Genomic DNA, 8,027 nt, shown 5'->3' with positions numbered 1-8,027 from the left:
ACAAAGGCTCTACAGTAAGAATTTTAGCTATTTAATATTTTCTTTCCTATGGAGGAATTCTTTTGAACCTCACTTCATTTCTCCACTATAATTTATCTCATTTTATGTATAAAATTATTCACCACTTTAAAAATAGTACCTATCCCATTTAAAACAATCTATTCTATTGTAACTTTAAAATATAAAATTTAGGCTTAATTTAATTCATCTGTAGGTACTTTAACTTAGCTGAGGAGCCCTGGTGGTACAGTGGTTAAAGGGATTGGCTGCTTATCAAAAGGTAGGCTGTTTGCACTCATGAGTGGTTCTGCTAGAGTCAGATATGGAGGTTGACTTCTCTCAAGATTTATAGATTTGGAAACCCTCTGTGAAGTTCTACCCCATTCTATAGGGTTGACGAGAGTTGATATCAACTCGGTGGTAGGGTGCTTGGATTTTACTTAGCTCAGGAAATTATTGTCAGAGAATATGATGGGATAACTAACCATCTTTGAGCACATCTTCATAATAAATTATATTAGGATAGGACTTAAAACTGAAGAGTAAAGATATTAAATAGAAAGTCCTAGATGACATAGCTAAGTGGAGAAGCCAGGATTTGACAATAGAGCTATTTCATTACAAAGCAGAAGAACTTCCTTGAAATACAGAGAATAGTATTTATTCACTTCTCCCACTATTTCTGATAAATTTTATTCTACAATGTATGCCTGTTCTGAAGAAAATTACATCGGGATCTCTGTTATGGCTAGAGCTCAAATTTAAAGTGGGCAGTCTGAACGTATTGAATTATAAGTTCCTTGTAATCAAATGGTCTCTAATTATGACAAGGTATTTTTGACATCCAGGAAAATGTAACTCTACACTTAAACAAGTACCAGAAGATGGCGTTTACATTTCAGATGGTAATTGATGGCATATTTCAGGTTTAGGATTTAAGCTTTTTCAGCCAAGGGAAGGCAAAGGCAGTAAGTACTCAGGTCGTGTGGCTTCTGACAGAAAAGAAAATAACGGGGGCTGAGGAGAGGACAGGAAGTTCAGAAAGATTCTGTTTCATGTCGGTAGCTTATTGAAGAACAATTCTGTTACTGAGGATAATTTGAAAACTGAAGAAACATAAAATATGCCCATAATCCCAAAGAACTATTAAAGAAATGAGTACATGAAATATGAAAGAAAATTGAAGCTAACCCATCATCCTTTAAAATCATATCCCTGTCATGCGTACCTGAGAAGCCATGTTGAGGAAAGAAGAAAAACTGAGCAGCACTTAATGGTCTTATGGCCAGAGGATACACTATTGGAGATCATGGACTACCAAAGAAGAGAAGTCCTGGACAATACATACTGAAGATCATGGACTAGCAAAGAAAACAACACCAGGAAGCATCCTGCCTCAGAGGAAGGGAGAAATGGAAATACAAGAGACCTAGCAAAAGACTGAAAAGTAACTTCAAATTCGCTCAGTCACAGACAAGATGAAGGTTCTCTTCTCTGACTGAAACTGCTGTCAGAACTCACACACACACAAATCCCCTGAGAGAATGATTATGTCAGCCAAAACTTCAGGTAGGTTTCCTTTTTTTTAATACACAAAGGCTGACATCCGGTTTAAAAAACAAAACAAAAAAATTGACAAGCTTGGCAAAAGAAAGTCAAATGACAAAAACAAAAAGGAAAAATCAAGAGAAAAAGAAGTCAATGCAAGCAAGATAGAAGAGTAAGCATACATGATTTTTAAATCATAGTGATTGATATGCCAATGAAACTATTTGACAAGATTGAGAATTTCACCAATCTTTGAAAACAAAAACACCTCACTTCCATTGAGTTGATTCTGCTTCCTGGGACACCATGGGTCAGGGCAGACCTGTCCTGGAGGGTTTCCAAGACTATTACTCTTCAGGGGAACATAAAGCTTTGTCTGTTTCCCACAACGCTGATGGTTTCAAACTGCATTCCTTGTGGTTATCAGCCGCATGCGTAACCATTATGTTACCAGGCTCCTGTCACCAAAAATTAGAATACGCATGATATAAGGTCTAATAGACATTTTAGAGCTGAACAATTGTTCTATTAAGAATTCAGTAGATGCATTTTACCACAGAGTAAACACAGCACAAGACACGATGAGTGAAATAGAACATAGGGAAATAGGGAAAAGCGACACTAAAGCTATCTGAGATGTGACGGAAAGATGAAACATGAGTGTTTGTAAGTGCTGGATAGAAGAGGAAGAAAGAACCTGAATCGGTAGTTGAGGACACAATGGTGAGTCTTCTCCATAACTGACCACACATTCAACCATTCTGAAACTTGCACAGGATAAATAAAGAATGCACTAATTCTGTATGTACCTCTAACACTGCTGGGAACCAAACACAAATATTAAAGCCAGGAAGAAAATGGGTTATTTTCAAAGAAATAGCACTAGACCAGAGAGCTGACATCTCAATAAAAGTTAATGAAAAAATAAGACAGTGAGATGGCATCTTCAAGTGCCGAAAGAAAGCCAACAAAGACTTTTACATCCAGAAACAAGTACCCTTCAGGAATAAAGGCAAAGTAAAAGTTTGTTAAAATCTTCAGACGGACAGCAATTCTTTATCAGCAGATCACCACTAAAAATAAACACTTAATCTAAATTATTCAGGCATGAGTAAAATGATCCCATAAAAAACAAATAAAAATGTAGAAAGAAAAGAAGATAGAAAATATAAATATATGGAAAAAATAAAAATTGATAATTTATAAAATAATAAGTATTGCCTCTAAGATTTAACTCCCCCTTAAACATGTACCAAATAAAACAGAATCTTGGAATCCTTGTAAGGTGAGAAAGTAGTAAAGAAATATGAAGTTGTCATAGGTACTATCATTGTCAGGAAAAATCATAGTAAAATGCATTTTCTTAGGTCTATAGTAATCACTGAAAAAATAATGGATGAATAAGAAATCAATGACATTCTAAAAATGAAAATAACTAATTTCTCAAACTATTTTTAAAGTAAGATATCTACCTTAAACTTAGACAGAAATCAAATGAAACGTCAGCAATCTAAATAGTATAATTTTAAAAAATCATTTTATTGGGACTCATAAAATTCTTATCACAATCCGTACATACATCAATTTTGTAAAGCACACTTATACATTTGTTGCCCTCATCATTCTCAAAATTCGCCTTCCGCTTGGGTTCCTGGAATCAGCTCCTCATTTTCCTTTTTTCCCTCCCCCTCCCTCCTCCCTCCCTCAGCCCTCATGAACTCTTAATAATTTATAAATTATTGTTTTACTCACACTGTCTGGCATCTCCCTTCACCCACTTTTCTGTTGCCCATCACCCAGAGATGAGGTTATATGTAGATCCCCATGATCAGTTCCCCCTTTCTAGCCCACCTTCCCTCCCGGTATTGCCACTCTCACTGCTGGTCCTGAGGGGTTCATCTGTCCTAGATTCCCTGTGTTTCCTATTCCCATCTATACTGCTGTGCATCCTCTGGTCTAACCAGGTTTGCAAGGTAGAATTGGGATCATGATAGTTGGGGGGAGGATGCGTTTAAGAACTGGAGGAAGGTTGTGAGTTTCATTATTGCTACACCGAACCCTGAGTGACTCATTTTCTCCCCCACTACCCCTCTGCAAGGGATGTCCAGTTGTCTACAGATGGCATTGGGTCCCCATCATGTGCTCCCTCATTTACAATGATGTCATCCCTCCCACACCTTTGGTGCTGGAAACCTGGTCCCCTCGGCCCTTAGTGTTCACACATGTTGGTGTGCTGCTTCCATGTGGACTTTGTTGTTTCTGGGCTAGATGGCCACTTATTTACTTTTAAGCCTTTAAGTCCCCAGATGCTATATCTCTCAATAGCTAGGCACCATCAGCCTTCTTCACCACATTTGCTTATGCACACATTGTCTTCAGTGTTTATGTGGGGAAGGTGATCACACTTAGTAATATAATTTAAAGATAACATTAAAACATAATTTTCATGAAAGTTAAATTATAACTACAAAATAAATATATGCTAAATACGTCATTTAACTTATGAGTGGACCTTGCAGATGTTACAAGCATTAGAAAAGAGAATCTTAAATGCAGACACATTTATAAATCACAAATATTGACATGACATCTAAGTAGAAGCAGACCTTATTCAAGATATGAGAAATGGAAATAACTGAATTTCCACAAAATGGTTTAGAATTTGCTTGCCTATAAGTTTACAGAGTTATCAAATATGTCATCAATAATGAAAGGTCAGAATTATATAATCTAGAAAAATATAAGGAAGCACAATTTTATGTGTAGACCTAATGTATGATCTTTAAAAGGAACATAGGTTAAGTATGTTTACATGAAAGCTGAAAATAATGAAAAATGCATCTCATGTAAATACTAATGAAAAGAGCTATAATAGCCAAATTAATTAGACAAAGTAGACTTTCAAAGAAGAGTCATGCATTTCATAATGATAATCTACTTAAGAAGATAATATAATAATTGTAAATTTTAAGCACTCAAATATGATCATAAGGAGCCCTGGTGGTGTAGTCAGTCACATGTTGGGCTGCCACAGACCCACCAGCTGCCCCACAGAAGGAAGATAAGCCTTTCTGCTCTTAAAAAGGTTGACAGTCACAGAAACCCAAAGAGGAAGTTCAACTCCCTCTTATAGAATTGCTATGAGTTGGAATCAACTCAGTGGCTGGGAGATCAGGGTTTTGTTCTTGATTTTTAGAACTCTACTTTCCCTTTTAAATATATGGGCAAAAATGGACAGATTTTAATCAACAGACAAATATAAAAGTATGATGACATTTTAAACACAAGTTTCTTGGTTAGTGATACAAGCAAACAAAAACTTAGTAAAATGTAGAATATTAAGTATTCTTGATATCAAATTATTATGTTTAGTGCACACATATACACTGCATACATAATACTGTATCCAAAACTAGGAGTAAATATAGACATGGAACATACACCAAAGACTCAACAGAACCCCAAATAATGAAATCATCCATTCTCTGACAACAGTGAGATAGCAGTCAATAACAGAACATGAAATTTCCTAGATATTTGGAAAATAAGCATGCCACATGACACTTCTAAACAACCCACTGGTAGAAGTTGTACTTATGATGGGAATTAGAAAGTATTTTGAACTGTGTGATAATAAATATATGTATGAAAATTATTATGTATATAAAGCAGTGTTTACAGAAAACTGTGTGTTGCCTCTTAAATTTTTCTCCCTCACAATAGCCAAGGATTTATTAGGAAATGCTCTCAAGAGAAACTGGTGAGGGGATGAAGCAGGCCAGTGATAAAGGCTAAAAACCTATGAAAAACAATGATTTTACTAAAAGCTTAACCTCTAACTGATGCTAGGGGGCTTTGTAGAGCTTAAATTGCCTTTTAGCGTGAGTCCTACATGGAGTCAAGACAGTTGGCTTATGAATATCTGAGTCAGTCAGTAACAGAATTAGCTAGTAGCACCCCAGAAAGATGTAAATTGCCAGACATTTCAAGCTTTTCAAATAGTCTAGGCAATTCTCTGAAGTAGGTCGCAGCTATAAACCATAAGCTGCAAAAGGTAAAGAAATTTAAAAATGGAAAATACGGTGATTTGGTCCCCGAAAAATTATACCTTAAATAATCCTATGGGTGAAGTTCTACTGTTATATATGGTCTCTATGGAATTCAACTGCATGTGCAAAACAATAGTAAAATGGACGGCCTCTGGGAAATTTAAACTCCTAAGTCTTCATGGATCTCCATATGGGTAAGGTAGCTCCAGTATTCAGTCCTGTCAAGTAGTCCTCGCAGTAATCCCTGAAGAAGGTACCACACACTATTAGCAGCAAAGCACATAGAAATGGAAGTGTGGGCTTATAGCACTTTTAAAGGGAATACAAAGGGGTTTGGGCAAATCATTGTCTTAGAAAATCAATGCGTAAGATTATATCTGGACGAGGTGTCGAAGGGATCAGGTATAAGGCATCATCAGAAAAAAAAAAAAAACTTACCATAGTGAATGACGGGGAAAGTACAGAGTGGAGACCCAAAGCCCATTTGTCGGCCACTAGAGATCCTCTCACAGAGGGGTCTAGGGGAGGAGATGAGTCAGTCAGGGTGCGATGTAGCACCGATGAAGAATATAGCTTTCCTCCAGTTCCTAAATGCTTCCTCCCCCCCCCCCAAATACCATGATCCGAGTTCTACCTTGCAAGTCTGGATGGAGCAGAGAATGTACACTGGTGCAGATAGGAGCTGGAGGCACAGGGAATCCAGGGTGGATGATACCTTCAGGACCAGGGGTGTGAGGGGCGATATTGGGAGAGTAGAGGGTGAGTGGGTTGGAAAGGGGGAACCGATTACAAGGATCTACATGTGACCCCTCCCTGAGGGACGGACAACAGAAAAGGGGGTGAAGGGAGACGCCAGACAGGCAAAGATATGACAAAATAATAATCTATAAATTATCAAGGGCTCATGAGGGAGGGGGGAGCGGGGAGGGAGGGGAAAAAGAGGACCTGATGCAAAGGGCTTAAGTGGAGAGCAAATGCTTTAAAAATGATGAGGACAAAGAATGTACAGATATGCTTTACACAAGTGACGTATGTATGGATTGTGATAAGAGTTGTATGAGTCCCTAATAAAATGTTAAAAAAAGAAGTTACAAAGATAAAAGCAAGTCAAATGCAAAACATTGTAAAAATGGAGAAAATAATAAGTATGTGAGCTGAAATGAATGAACTAGAAGACATATAAAATGGAGAACATCAATAAAGCCAAAAGTTATGTTTTTAATGACAATAAAAGTAAAAACCAAACTCACTGCCATTGGGTCTCTTCCTGCTCACAGCGACCCTGTAGAACAGGATAGAACTGTCCGTGTGGTTCTCTGAGACTGTACATCTTAATGGAAGTATAAAGTGTCCTTTTCTCCCACACTCATAAAACAGGTTTGGTAAAAGGATCAAGATCTGAAAGAAACATAATTAAAATATAATGAAAGGGAACCTCAAGTATTAGGGATTCTTAAAAAGGAATAAGCACTATAGATTTTACAGAGAATACAAATATAGGACAATCTAATAGAAGGCAGTGAATACAGAGATGGTGTATACATCCCCAATAGTCAGTCACATCCATTACACTTGTAACTCACCTACTCAGTTATATCTAATTGGAATTCCAAAATAAGAAGAGATGAAAAAGAAACAGAAAATTATTGAGAATTTATTGGCAGAATATTTCTCTACTGTCATTTAAAAAGAGAAGATATCCACCCAGAAAGCTAAAAACAATACGTAACAGAATAGATGCCTAAGAAAATAATCGAGATATATGATAGTCAAATTTTCCAAAGACAAACCTTAGAGCAGCTTAGGAAAAACAAAATGTTATCAATAAAGGGATTCAATACGATTAAGTGCTGATTATCAGAAATCATGCAGTAAAGAGGGAATGGAGTGGCATAAACAAAATCCTCAGGGAAGGGGTTGCAAACAAGAATTATCTATTCAGATAAATTGTCCCTCAAATATGATGGTGAATAAGGAGATAACCAAGCAGTGGAAATTAAGAAAATTTGTAGAAACATAACTAACCTCATAAGAAACACTAAAAGAAGTCTATTGTAGAGTACCAGCAATATCACATAACAACTTGAGATTAAGACATACAGTAACATTCATTACCTGTTAAGAAACTCAGATAAAGTTTTTAAAAAATGAAAAAAAATAAAACTCTAGAACTAAAAAAAGAAAAATATAAATATGTAAACAGTGACAATTACAAAGCATAAAGAGGGAATAAATAATGTACTTAGTGAGCTTCCAGATAGAGCAATTTAAGATGATATCAGGATAACAAAGACTGTTTTACTCTTAGAAAGATAAAAAAAATTCAGAGTAAACATGCACACAAAAATGAATAAACTTTTTAAAGAAAAAAGAAGAAAATCTTAAGGATAAAACAAATAATCAGTACAATGGAAGTAAATGAAAATATAA

This window comes from Tenrec ecaudatus, chromosome 13, assembly GCF_050624435.1.
Source record: "Tenrec ecaudatus isolate mTenEca1 chromosome 13, mTenEca1.hap1, whole genome shotgun sequence".
NCBI classification, from domain to species: domain Eukaryota; kingdom Metazoa; phylum Chordata; class Mammalia; order Afrosoricida; family Tenrecidae; genus Tenrec; species Tenrec ecaudatus.
This window is presented reverse-complemented; position numbering follows the sequence as displayed.